The sequence below is a fragment of the Tamandua tetradactyla genome, chromosome 5 (genome assembly GCF_023851605.1).
Source record: "Tamandua tetradactyla isolate mTamTet1 chromosome 5, mTamTet1.pri, whole genome shotgun sequence".
Lineage (NCBI taxonomy): Eukaryota > Metazoa > Chordata > Mammalia > Pilosa > Myrmecophagidae > Tamandua > Tamandua tetradactyla.
The window spans coordinates 66757797-66771704 of record NC_135331.1 but is presented as its reverse complement, the minus strand read 5'-3'; the positions used below and the strand labels follow the sequence as shown (position 1 = coordinate 66771704).

The window sequence follows — 13908 nt, the reverse complement described above, 5'->3', positions numbered from 1 at the left end:
GTCAAGGCGAAAGCAAGTTAAATATAAGCAAGGCATTTTGGCCTGGAAAAGTCTTTGTGGTGACAATTCTCTGAGAAGTTCCTGGTTGTGCCTGGTGTTTCCTTCTGTGCACACCATCTTGCATCTCCCACCTCAGAACTGTACTAATTTTTTTACCACTCTGTCTTCAGTTCCAGTTGTCTTCCCCCTCACCCTCCTTTTCCCCCCATCCAAATCCTGTTTCTCGTTCTTTAAAGTGCCTGCCAAGCCAGGCCCTCTCCCTACATCTTCTCAGTCTCTCCAGCATGAAAAAACTGTTCTTTCTTAGTAGACTTATTCATGGAAGAGTGCATGTTAAATTGTAATTACTTTCTAATAGATCGATATGTCTTCCCCCTAGATCACAAGCTCCCTAAAGGCAAACGCTGTTTTTCCTTCTGTATGCCGTCAGGCGGGGTCACATTTCATCATTTTTTTTTTCCATGTAAGTTAGTGTCCTGTTATTGCAGCACCATTTGTTGAATATGTTTGTTTGCTTTGCATGTTTGTTTTTTGGGGAAGTTCATGGACTGGGGATCGAACCCAGGTCTCCATGGAGGTGAGAATTCTACCACTAAGCTACCCTTGCACCCCCAAAACACTGTTTCTTACACTCGTTTTGAATCTGCTTCAGGGATAGCACCCCAGGCGCCCCAGATTTCCTCCGTAAATAACCACTGGGTTGTATTAATACAACCATGAGGCTCACAAGGCGGCTATTGATCCTCAGAAGAACACTGTTCAGGAAAACCATGCTGGAAATCTTGGAGTCTTAGGGGAACTTCTAGGTTTTAGTGACTTTAAAAGTGACAGGAAATCTTTCCTGTGCACTCTTGCCCCCAACTAGGTGAGCCTCAAGCGGCTGAAAAATAGAGGTGCCCGTGGACCCTCCTGGGCACGCCGTGGCCTTGGGGTGGTGTGGTTATCCTCCAGAACAATTTAGCAGAGCCTGCACCTGCTTCTTCACGACTAGGGTTTCAGAGCTTTCATGGCTGTTGTATGCAAAGCTAGTCTTTTCATATCGGGATAAGTTTCAGCGGATTTAAATTGCATTATAATCAGATTTAAGCACAAGAAACCTTTTTTCCCCCCCTTGACTTACAATGCAGCTATCTCTCTTGAATGCTGTTTGGTCACTTAAATATAAATAGCCAAGTCCAATTTTCTTGATCACCTTGAATCCTTTCTTCTAGAATACCTCTCCAAGTGTGAGGGGGACGCTATAAGGAAGCAGGTGTCTGCTTTATTTATATACTGCTCAATTATTGATGACTCATGTTATTTAGTCTTTTAAAACCTCAGTTTCCTCATTTGTAAAAGGGAGATAATATCCATCCCTTACAGTTCTTGTGAAATGGGACATATGCAATACATCTATCATAGAGCATAGGATAAAATAATAACTAATAAATAATAGCTCCTTTCTCTTCTCTTTCCTTTTGGTCTGAATGCTGAAGACCAAAATATTTTTACTTTAGAGAGAATAGGTCAACAAGCAGAAACATAGACTTCTCTCTTCTCAAATCTGCCTGTCTGCATTTAAAAGAGACTCTTCTCTATTGTTCCTCTTCATACAATCGAAGTATAGCTCTCATGTTCTCAAATGGTCTACCTGAATCAAGGAAAAAGGAGGAAAGGTATGGAAAAGGTTTATTTCTTCCTGCAAATGGGAGAATTAAGCTTTTAACACCACCTTAATATTTTTCTTGATTTAAAATAGCTTAGCACTGTAACATTTTTCTTTGAGCTAGACTGATTACATCCTGAAATTGAAGTTACAACTTCTTAACTTTTGTACCTACAGAGTAGTAAATGCATTCTTTCCTTTATTCATTCATTAATTCCTGTCCAGGAATACGCTAATCTTTGGCAGTATCTGTTTTTTTTTCTTATTAGAGAAGTCGTACATTTACAATATAATGATGCATAAATACGGATTCTCATATACCACTCTATTATTAGCACCTCGCATTGGGGTGGTATTCTTGTTAAATTGATGAAAGCACATTTTTATAATTGTGCTATTAATTGTAGTCCATAGGGTCCATTTGTTGTGCAATTCCTTGGATTTTTAAAAATTTTTAAATTAAAAAAAATAACAACAAACAAACGTTCTTAACTTATGATCATTCCATTCTACATATATAATCAGTAACTCACAATATCATCACACAGTTGCATATTCATCATCATGATCATTTCTTAGAACATTTGCATCAGTTCAGAAAAAGAAATAAAAAGACAACAGAAAAAATTCATATATACCATAACCCTTACCCCTCCCTTTCATTGATCACTAGCATTTCAATCTAAATTTATTTTAACATTTGTCCCCTCTATTATTTACTTTTATTCCATATGTTTTACTTGCCTGTTGATAAGGTAGATAAAGGGAGCATCAGACACAAGGTTTTCACAATCACACAGTCACACTGTGAAAGCTGTATTATTATACAATCATCTTCAAGAAACATGGCTACTGGAGCACAGCTCTACATTTTCAGGCAGTTCCTTCCAACCTCTCCATTACATCTTGACTAACAAGGTGATCTCTATTTAATGCATAAGAATAACCTCCAGGATAACCTCTTGACTCTGTTTGGACTCTCTCAGCCATTGACACTTTATTTTGTCTCATTTCTCTCTTCTCCCTTTTGGTCTAGAAGGTTTCTCAGTCCCTTGATGCTGAGTCTCAATTCATTCTAGGATTTCTGTCCCATGTTGCCAGGAAGGTCCACACCCCTGGGAGTCATGTCCCAAGTAGACAGGGGAAAGGTGGTGAGTTTGCTTGTTGTATTGGCTGGAGAGAGAGGCCACATCTCATCTGAGCAACAAAAGATTTTCTCTTGGGGGTGACAATTAGGCCTAATTTTAAGTAGGCTTGACCTATCCTTTGTGGGGTTAAGTTTCATATGAACAAACCCCAAGACTGGGGGCTCAGCCTATTGCTTTAGTTGTCCCCACTGCTTGTGAGAATATCAAGAATTCAACTTGGAGAAGTTGAATTTTCCCCCTTTCTCACCATTCCCCGAAGGGGACCTTGCAAAAAAAAATTTTTTTTTTTATATGGCGGGCACTGGGAACCAAACCCAGGTCCTCGGGCATGGCAGGCAAGCACTCTTACCTGCTGAGCCACTGTGGCCCGCCCAGCAAATACATTTTTATTCACTGTTCAAATCACTCTGGGATTTATCGGGGCATCACTCTGGACAAACCAACAAAATCTCATGCCCTACTCAAGGTTCCATGTACTTATGGTGTTCAATTAAACTGTCTACACAAGTTATATTAGGAAATGCACATTTTTTTCATTAAAAAATAATTTATTCTCGTAACTTACATACATTCTAAGATTTCCCATTTTAACCATATTCATATATATATTTCAGTTCTGTTGATTACATTTATAGTGTAATTCACCACCATCCATTACCAAATATTTCCACTGTTAATTGGAACTATCTGCAATTTAAACCTTAACTCCCTATTTCCTATCCCTACCTCATCCCCTGGTAACCTATATTCTAGATTCTGATTCCATGAGCATTAGAATGAGCTTGCTTATTCTAATTATTTCATATCAGTGAGATCATACAATATCTATCCTTTTGTGTCTGGCTTATTGTACTCAACATGATGTCTTCAAGGTTCACCCACGTTGTCACATGTGTCAGGACTTCATTCCTTTTTATGGCAGAATAATATTCCATTGTGTGTATATAATACATTTTGTTTATCCATTCATTGGTTGATGAACACTTGGGGTTGCTCCCATCTTTTGGCAATTATGAATAATGCTTCTAGGAATATTGGAGGTGCAGATATCTGTTTGAATCCCTGCTTTAAATTCATGTGGGTATATCCCTAGAAGAGGGATTGCTGAGTCATATGGTCAAACTGTCTTTCACAGCAGATACACCATTTTATATTCTCACCAGCAATGAATGATTGTTCCTATTTTTCTACATCCTTTCCAACACTTGTTATTATCTGTTGTTTTAATAGTTGTCATTCTAGTGGGTATGAAATGGTACCTCATTGTGGTTTTGAGTTACATTTCTCTGATGGCTAATGATGTTGTGCATCTTTTCATGTGCTTTTTTGACCATTTGTATGTGCCCATTTTTAAATTCAGTTATTTGTCTTTTTGTTGTTGAGTTGAAGAATTTCTTTATATTTTAGATATTAAACCCTTATTAGATATATGGTTTGCAAATATTTTCTCCCATTGTCTGGGTTGCTATTTTACTTTCATGAGAAAATCCCTTGAGGTGCAAAAGTATTTAATTTTGATAAGGTCATATTTATCTATTTTTCTTTTGTTGCTTGTGCTTTAGGTGTAAAATCTAAGAAACCGTTGCCTAACACAAAGTCCTGAAGAATCTTCTCTATGTTTTCTTCTAGGAGTTATGATAGATCAGATAATTCTGACTCTGCTGTTTAGGTCTTTGATTTCAAATTGATTTTTGTATATGGTATGAGGTAGGGGTCCTTTTGTATTCTTTTGCAAATGGAGATCCAGTTTTCCCAGCACTATTTATTGAAGAGGCTATTCTTTCCTCATTAAATCGTCTTTGTCCCCTTGTTAAAAATCAGATGGCCATAAATGTAAGCATTGATTTCTGAGCCCTCAGTTTGATTCCAATAGTTTGTATGTCTATCCTTGTGCCAGTATAAGGCTGTTTTAATTAATGTGGCTTTGTAATAAGTTTTAAGATCAGGAAGTGTGAAGCCAACTTCATTCTTCTTTTTCAAGATGACTTTGACTATTTGGGGCCCCTTACCAGTTTCATATAAATTTTTTTAAAACTTTTTTTATTGTATAATATATACACAAAACAAAGAAAGAAAAAAGCAATATTTTCAAAACACTCTTCAACAAGTAGTAGCAGGATAGATCCCAGAGTTTGTCATGGGCTCCCAAAACCATCATCTCAGATTTTTCCTTCTAGCTGCTCCAGAACTAGAAGAAATAAATATTTTTTTATCATCACAATTAACTTTTTTTTCCTTTTTTGTGGAAAATAACATATATACAAAAAAGCAATACATTTCAAAGCACAGCACAACATTTAGTTGTAGAACAGATTTCAGAGTTTGGTATGGGTTACAATTCCACAATTTTAGGTTTTTACTTCTAACTGCTCCAAGATACTGGCAACTAAAGGAAATATTGATATACTGATTCGGCACTCATACTTGTTTGTTAAACTCTACCTTCTCTGTATAACCCCACCATCACCTTTGGTCTTTCTCCCACTCTTTGCGGGTATTTGGGCTATGGCCATTCTAACTTTTTCATGTTAGAAGGGGCTGTCAGTAACATGGGGTAGGTAGATGGAATTAGCTGATGTTCTGGAGAGGCTGGTTCCTATAGGTTTCAGGACTTATCTGGCCCAGGGACCCATCTGGAGGTTGCAGGTTTCTGGAAAGTTACCCTAGTGAATGGAACCTTTTTTTTTTTTATATTGTATGTCTTTTATATTGCCTAGGTGTTCTTTAGGAGACCCTTTCATATAAATTTGATGATTGGTTTTCTATTTCTACAGAGAAGGTTGTAGAAATTTGGTTAAGATTATGTTGAATCTGTAAATTGCTTTGGGTAGAACTGACATCTTAACAATATTTGGTCTTCTAATCCATGCATACAGAATGTCCTTCTATTTATTTAGGTTTTTTATTTCTTTTAGCAATGTTTTTTAGTTTTTTGTTAACAAGTCTTTTACATCCTTGGTTTAGATGTATTCCTAGTTATTTTATTCTTTTAGTTGCTATTATAAATGGAATTTTTTCTTGATTTCCTCTTCCAATTGCTCATTGTTTGTGTATAGAAACACTACTCATGTTTGGGTGTTGATCTTGTGCCCCATCACTTTCCTGAACTCATTTATTAGCTCTAGGAACTTTGCTGTGGATTTTTCAGAATTTTCTGTAAATAGGATCATATCATGTGCAAATAGGGAAAGTTTGCTTCTTTCTTTCCAATTTGGATGCCCTATATTGCTCTTTCTTGCCTGTTCTAGTTTGCTAACTGCAGGAATGCAAAATACCAGAAACGGAATGACCTTTAAAAGGAGAATTTAATAAATTGCTTGTTTACAGTTCTAAGGCCGAGAAAATGTCCCAATTAAAACAAGTCTATAGAAACATCCAATCAAAGGCATCCATCCAGGAAAGATACCTTGGTTCAAGAAGGCTGATAAAGTTCAGGGTTTCTCTCTCAAGTGGAAGGGCATGTGGCAAACACAGTCAGGGTTTCTCTCTCAGCTGGAGAGGCACATGGTGAACACAGTGTCAGCTAGCTTCTTCTCCTGGTTTTCTGTTTCATGAAGCTCCCCAGGAGGCATTTTCCTTCTTCATCTCCAAAGTTGCTGGCTGGTGGACTCTAATTCTCATGGCTATATTGTTCTGCTCTGCTCTCTCTGAATCTCCTTCATTCTCCAAAATGTTTCCTCTTTTATAGGACTTCAGAAACTAATCAAGACCCACCCGAATGTGTGGAGCCATGTCATTACCTAAGCCAGCATAACAACCACTCTTGATTAAATCACATCTCCGGGGAGATGATCTAATTACAGTCCCAAACATACAGCATTGAATAGAGATTAGAAGAAATGACAGCTGCCTTTACAAAATGGGATTACGATTAAAACATGGCTTTTCTGGGGTACATACATCATTTCAAACCAGCACATTGCCTACTTGCTTTGGCCAGAATTTCCAGCAAAATGTTGAATAACAGTGGTGGCTGTGGGCACCTCTGTCTTGTTCCTGATCATAGAGGGAAATTTTTCATCCATCACCACTGAGTGTGATGTCAGCTGGGGGATTTTCATAGATGCCCTTTATTATGTTGAAGACGTTTCCTTCTATTTCTGGTTTTCTGAGTGTTTTTTCAAGAAAGGTTGCTAGGTTTTGTCAAATGCCTTTTCTGCACCATGTGGTTTCTTTCCTGTCAATGTGGTGAATTACATTTATTGATTTTCTTATGTTGAACAAAACTTGCATACCTGGGATAAATCACACTTGGTCATGTTGCATAATTCTTTTGTTGTGCTGTTGGATTCAGTTTGTTAGTATTTTGTTAAGGATCTTTGCATCTATATTTATAAGAGGTATTGGTCTGTAATTTTCTTTCCTTGTGGTATCTTTATCTGGCTTTAGTATGAGGGTCATGTTGGCCTCACAGAATGAGTTAGGGAGTGTTCCCTCCCTCAGTTTTTTTAGAATTATTTGAGTGGGATTGGTATTCATTCTTTTGGGAATGTTTGGTAAAATTCCTCTGTGAAACCATCCAGTCCTGGGTTATTCTTCTATGGGAGTTTTTTGGTTATTAATTCAATCTCTTTATTTGCTATTTGTTTGTTGATCTCTATTTGTTTATGAGTCTGTGTAGGTAGTTTGGGTGTTTCTAGGAATTTGTCCATTTCATCTAGGTTATCTAATTTTTTTACATACAGTTGTTCCTAGCATCCAGTTACAGTCGTTTTTATTGCAACAGGGTCAATAGTAACATACCCTCTTTTCATTTCTGATTATAGATATTTTGTCTTCTCTCTTTTTCTCTTAGCTGGTCTACTAAAAGTTTGTCAATTTTAGTGATCTTTTCAAAGAACCAACTTTTGTTTTGTTGATTCTTTCAATTGTTTTTTGATTTCCTGTTTCATTGATTTCCATTCTAGTCTTTGTTACTTTCTTTCTTCTGCTCCCTTTGTGCTTAGTTTGTTCTTATTTTCTATTCTTTGTTTTGATTTGAAATCTTTTTCCTTTTTTAATATAAGCACTTAGAACTATAAATTTCCCTCTCAGCACTGCCTTTGTTGCATCCCATACATTTTGGTGCATTGTATTTTTTTTTCATTCACTTGAAATATTTCAAATTTCCTTTGTGATTTCCTCTTTGACCCATTAGCTGTTTAAGTGTACATTGTTTTTTTTTCCCACGTATTTGTGAATTTTCCATTTCTACCTCTGTTATTGATTTTTAGGGTCATTCCACTGTGATCAGAGATAATAGAGTGTATGGTTTCAATATTTTTGAATTTGCTGAAAGTTTTTCCGTGACATAAGATGTGGTCTGTCCTGGAGAATGATCCATGTGCACTTGAGAAGAATATGTGTTCTATTGTTGCTGGATGAAATGTTCTGTATGTGTCTGCTAGGCAACACCTTAATGTTTAAGACTTTATTCTAAGGAGCTACAACTTTGCAGTTTTTCTATTTCTTAAGGGCCTCTTCATAAATTATATAAGTTTAGGCAATTATTACTGCTGCTCTTCTTTACTCTGCAGATGGGAAATTGGGGAAGGAGAGGCATAGAGTACTGCTGAGTGATCTGACAAGTTCTTCTTGAACTAAGTAAATGGAGAAAAAGGCGGAATTTCAAAAAGAAACAATTTCAGATTAGGTTTTCAAACCAAAAAATGCATTTCACAGCATTTTAAAAGTTTTTCTTTTCCAGTTTTTGTGTTTTGTTTTTGTATCTTGCTTTGATGTATAGACACATAACTAGTAGTCAGTATAGGCTGTGAATAAGGTCTGGTGACTTATTTTCCTTTCTTTTAGATGTATTGCATCTTCCAGAGGCAATACAATTGAATAAAAAACCTAAAAATAAGTGATACATATTTTATGCTACCATCTCACCCCTCTCCCACCCCACATTCCAGCCATACCAATAACCTGGAATTCTCTGAACATTCTGTCCCTTCTTGTACCTCCTCACCTTTGCACGTACAGTTCCCTCCGTGAGAAAGTGAGTAGATATCTTTTTCAGATTCAACTCAGATATCAACTTCCCTGTGAAGTCCTCCTAAGGCCTCCTCCCCCCAAGAAGAGAGTTGGCCCATTTGCTCCAGTGGTGCCTCTATCACCGCACTTATTATGTTGCATGACAATTATTTATTCTCATGTCTGTCCCCCTCCTGGACTATGGTTCCTGGACACCAAGGTCATACTTAATTCTTCATTGTTTCTCAGCACTAAATAAAATATTTAGCATATAATATACCCCAAGTAAATGCTTCCTGAATGGATAAAGAGTGAATGAATAGAAGACCTTCTCTTCTAAATCTGGACATTTCACCCAAGTCCTCCCTTAGGCTAAAAAAAGAATATCCTCACAGCATCTGACTTATGCTTGTTGCTTATTCAATGATGGCTGAAGGAACGAATCCATGACACATGTCTAAGTTCTCACAATCAATCTCACAAAACCAATCTTGGTTGTCCCTCTGAACCTCCTTCTGCATTGCTATGTCTCTCTTAAGTTATTAAACACAGAACAAAGTCCATATTGTTCTGTGCACCAATATCTCATTTCTTTAGCCATAACTGCCCAAGAGAAAGCCAAGAAGCAGGAAGAGGAAATGGCCTGTAAACTGTCAAGAGAAATAAAATTTTGGTCATAATAATTTTAAAAAGGAATATACTTTCTTCCCCTTTAAAAGGAAAAAAACACAAACCACAAGATAATAAAATTGAATTAGAAAGACTTTAAGACAATGGTATTGACCTCTCAGTCAAAGATAATCAGATAGAAAACAAGCCCAAAGGGAAAAGAGACGCTTAACCTGTGGGATCTTTCAAGTTATGCCTTGGATCTTATAGAAGAGACAGCAGTGCTCATCTGGTGGGACAGTGACCATGAGCTGGTCTGTGACAGCTGGGACTGCAAGGACCCAACACCCATTCATTCTCCTGCCTCCTAGACCAGTGCCCTCCATAGACCTGGGTTTAGCTGTTACCAGCTTTGTAAGCAAAGGACACCATGAACTGGGCAGTGTGGCAGAGCTGCTGACTGAGGAGGAAAAACTGCACCAAACAGGCAGTGTGAGGCACCAGAGATGGTGCTTTGGGGCTCCAGAACTAAAAGGACCATCATTCACAAGCCGGAATCCTCACCAGGAGAAAACCAACCCTTATACACGCTCACTGTCCAGGAGATGGGGCAAGTACAGGGAGCTAATTGTTTGCTGAGTAGGCTCTGTGCTAGCTGCCATGATCTTCTCATTTAATCTTCACGGCAACCCTATGAGGTAACTTTTCTGCATGAAGAAATAGGTTAGGGTCTGTTAAATAATTTTATGAGGTTAGAGGTTAGCAGGGGCGGGGTCTGACCTGGGTTAGCTGGACTCCAATGCCCATGCGCATTCTACTAGAAGAACATGGCCGCCATTTGTTCACACACACACGTGTAGTATGATCACCACCTTTGCGAACACATATCCTTCAACTGGCTGAGGTTCAACTTTTATTTTTCTGTCATAACTACTTTAGTTGAATTCATGTTCTTTTGACAGCCTGTCACATTTCTGAGAGCTGCCTACATCCTTAGGGAGTTGAGATTAGGAAACACCAAAACTGATTTGAGAAGTTTAGTTAAAAACAAAGCAAAACTTTTTACAACAAAATTAGATTAAATTGTAATTTTCTTATGTTGAGATAAGGAAGTAGAGAAGCTCCAGCAGTGAGTTGGTAATAGCTTTTCTCCTGCATGGGGTGGTTTGGGCATGGCCAGACTGGGGTTGGAGATCTTGAGGAGGGCAGGATGTGGGACATTATTTTTTCCATATAGAATACAGTGTGTACAGACCACTGTACACTTTGCAAAAGTCATAGCAGTTCTGAAAATCTCACTTTCATCATATGTAAGTGAGGGAGATAGGTGTTTTTCACTTTTCTCCCTTTCTGCTGATAATCTTTTTTAAAACAACCTCCTCTGCCTAGCCCATTCTTGAATATTTGAAGAAAATTGTGTATTTCATAGTTGAGTTATAAAACATTAATGAATTTTCAGGAAATATGTTAAAATATTCAGGGATTTTATTTTTGTTATTCTTATTTAAGGTAAATTGATAAAGTGATGGGAATTTCCAAAAGTGCAGATGAGTATAGGTATAAAGTTTTTAAAAGAAATTTTTTATTAGAGAAGTTGGGAGTTCACAGAAAAATCCTGCATACAATACTGGATTCCCATATACCACCCTATTATTAACATCTTCCCTTGTGTGGTTGTAATTTGTTACAATTGATGAAAGCACATTTTAATAATTATACTATTAATTGTAGTCCAAGGTTCAAATTAGGGTTCACAGTTTATGCTGTGGAGTTCCATGGATTTTTTAAAAAAAATTTTTCTAGTAGTGTTATATACAGCTTAACATTTCCCCCTTATGATCACATTCGGATATATAATTTAATGCTGTTAATTACATTCACACCATTGTGCTACCATCACCATATCCATTACCAAAATATTTTCATTATTCCAAATAGGAACCCTGTGCATTTTAAGCCTTAATATTCCATTCCCTACCCCCACCCCTTCCCCTGGGAGATGACATTTTAAAAGAATCACAGACAATGTACCATAGCAATGATGCAGGTAGAAGTTGGTATGAATTTATATTTGGTAGGAAAACGAGTTGAATTCAGTCAGACAACCAGCTATTGATTCAATTCAATAAAGAATGTTCATTTGAAGTATAGTTTCACTTAATTCATCTACAATAATTCCTCCTCAACCCAGAGTTTCCTTTATGGGAAGCTTTACCTTTTTTTTTTTTTTTTTTTACATGTTACATTTAACTAATTAATTAATTAATGAACACTTTTTAAATTGTGAAATATAACATATATACAAAAAAAGCAATAAATTTCCAAGTACATTTTAACAAGTTGTTAAAGAACAGATTTTAAAGTTTGGTATGGGTTACAGCTTCATGATTTTTCTTTTTTTCTTCTAGCTGCTCCAAGGCACTAGAGACCAACAGAAATATCTAATACAATGATTCAGCAGTCATACTCGTTTGTTAAATCCTATCCTCTCTCTTATACCCCTCCTTCTCATTAAATAACATATATACATAAAAGCAATAAATTTCAAAGTACATCACAACAATTTGTTGTAGGACAGAGTTCAGAGTTTGGTATGGGTTACAATTCCACAATTTTAGGTTTTTATTTCTAGTTGTTTTAAGGTACTAGAGGCTAACTGAAATATCAGTATATTGATTCAGCATTCATACTCATTTCTTATACTGAACCTTCTCTATATAACTCCACCACCACCTTTGATCTCTCTCCCACTCTTTAGGGGTGTTTGGCCTACGCCCATTCTAACTTTTTCATGTTGGAAGGGGCTGTCGAGAATATGGGTCAGGGGGCTGGAACTAGTCGATGTTTTGGAGAAGCTGGGCCCTCTGTATTTCAGGACTTATCTGGTCAAGCGACCCATCTGGAGGTTGTAGGTTTTGGAAAGTTACCCTATTGCCTGGGACCTTCATAGAATCTTATATAATGCCCTAGGTATTCTTTAGGATTGGCAGGAATGGTTTTGATTGGGGTGTGGCAAGTTATGATAGGTAGCAACTTCTAACTGAAGCTTGCATATCAGTGACCTCCAGAGTAGCCTCCTGACTCTATTTGAACTTTCTCAGCCACTGATACCTTATTTGTTACACTTCTTTTTCCCCTTTTGGTCAGGATGGCATTGTTGATCCCATGGTGCCAGTGCCAGACTCATCCCTGGGAGTCATCTCCCATGCCACCAGGGAGACTTTCATCCCTGGATGTCTTGTCCCACGTAGGGGGAAGAGCAGTTGGTTTCACTTGCAGAGTTGGACTTAGAGAGGCCACAACTGAGCAACAAAAGAAATCCTCTGGAAGTAACTCTTAGGCACACCTATAGGTAGGCTAAATTTCTCCACTACATACATAAGCTTCACAAGAGTAAGCCTCAGGATCAAAGGCTTAGCCTATTGATTTAGGTATCTTTAATGTTTGGCACAGTATCCAGGGTTTCCCCAGTGGTAAAGCTTAATAGTTCCTAATTTTTTCTCCCATCCCTCAAGGGACTTTTCCAATACTTTCTGATTATCTGCTTAATATACTTTGGGCTGTATCCAGGCATATTAAGCTAAACAGGATTAAAGACCCTCAATCTTATTCTGGATTCCCTGTGTTTGGGCTGTTTAAATGATGTAGCCAGACAGTTTGAGTTAGATTATGTACTACAGAAAATTTAGGTTCTGGACATAATAGAACTTTCTTCCTTGGTCTCAAAGAATAGGTGAAGTTCTAAAATATAGACAATGTCTTCCTCACCCCTGTATTCTGAATTACCTTAATCCTGACCCAATCAGCTTCGTTCCTATTTCTAAATACCAGATTATACATGTATAAAACAGCCCCTCAGAAGAGAAGCTTTACTTTTTATTTATTTATTTATTTATTAAGCTTCACTTTTGAATATGTTTCATTTCAGTTTGCATTTGTGGACAGAGCAGGACTCTCAGGCACACAGCTGAGCACACTTAACGGGATGTTCAGTAAGTGTTAACACCTCATGTGCTCCAAAATTAGTATTAATTAGCATCCACTACAGCAAAATAATGATTTAGTTGCAGTGCTCATTTCTTTCATGTAGAAGGCTGTGTATTATAGCTTAGTTCGAACTTGGAACCTATAGACCATTTTCCATAAATGAAAGTCTGACTATTGGGCTAAGTTTGGACACTTGCTTCTTACTTTGATGAAGGTGGTGGTGATGATAAGGCGGATGGTGGCTAGCATTAATTTGGTTAACATTAACATGAACCAGGCACTATATAAGTTATCACCTCAAATTTTGTCTAACCAGTTAAAAGTCACTCAAAATAGTCAAATTCTGCACAAACATAATAAAGCATGACTTGATAAAAATGGAAATTTTTTTCTTAATGATGCAGATACTCAAAATTTAAAAGAACTATCAGCATAGGAAGAAAATGCAATGGTATTAATTAATCAATAATTTATAAAATTTAGACATTTATTTAGGGAAGATTATAATGAAAAATAATTTAAGAAAATTGTATTTTCTTCATATATAAAATATAAATTAAAAGA

General features: G+C 37.0%; 1 protein-coding gene across 5 annotated transcripts in view; it reads left to right on the top strand.

Moving 5' to 3' along the window:
• MECOM (MDS1 and EVI1 complex locus) overlaps positions 1-13908 on the top strand; it is a 573761-nt gene that overhangs the window by 111622 nt on the left and 448231 nt on the right. The gene's annotated exons all lie outside the window — the stretch shown is intronic.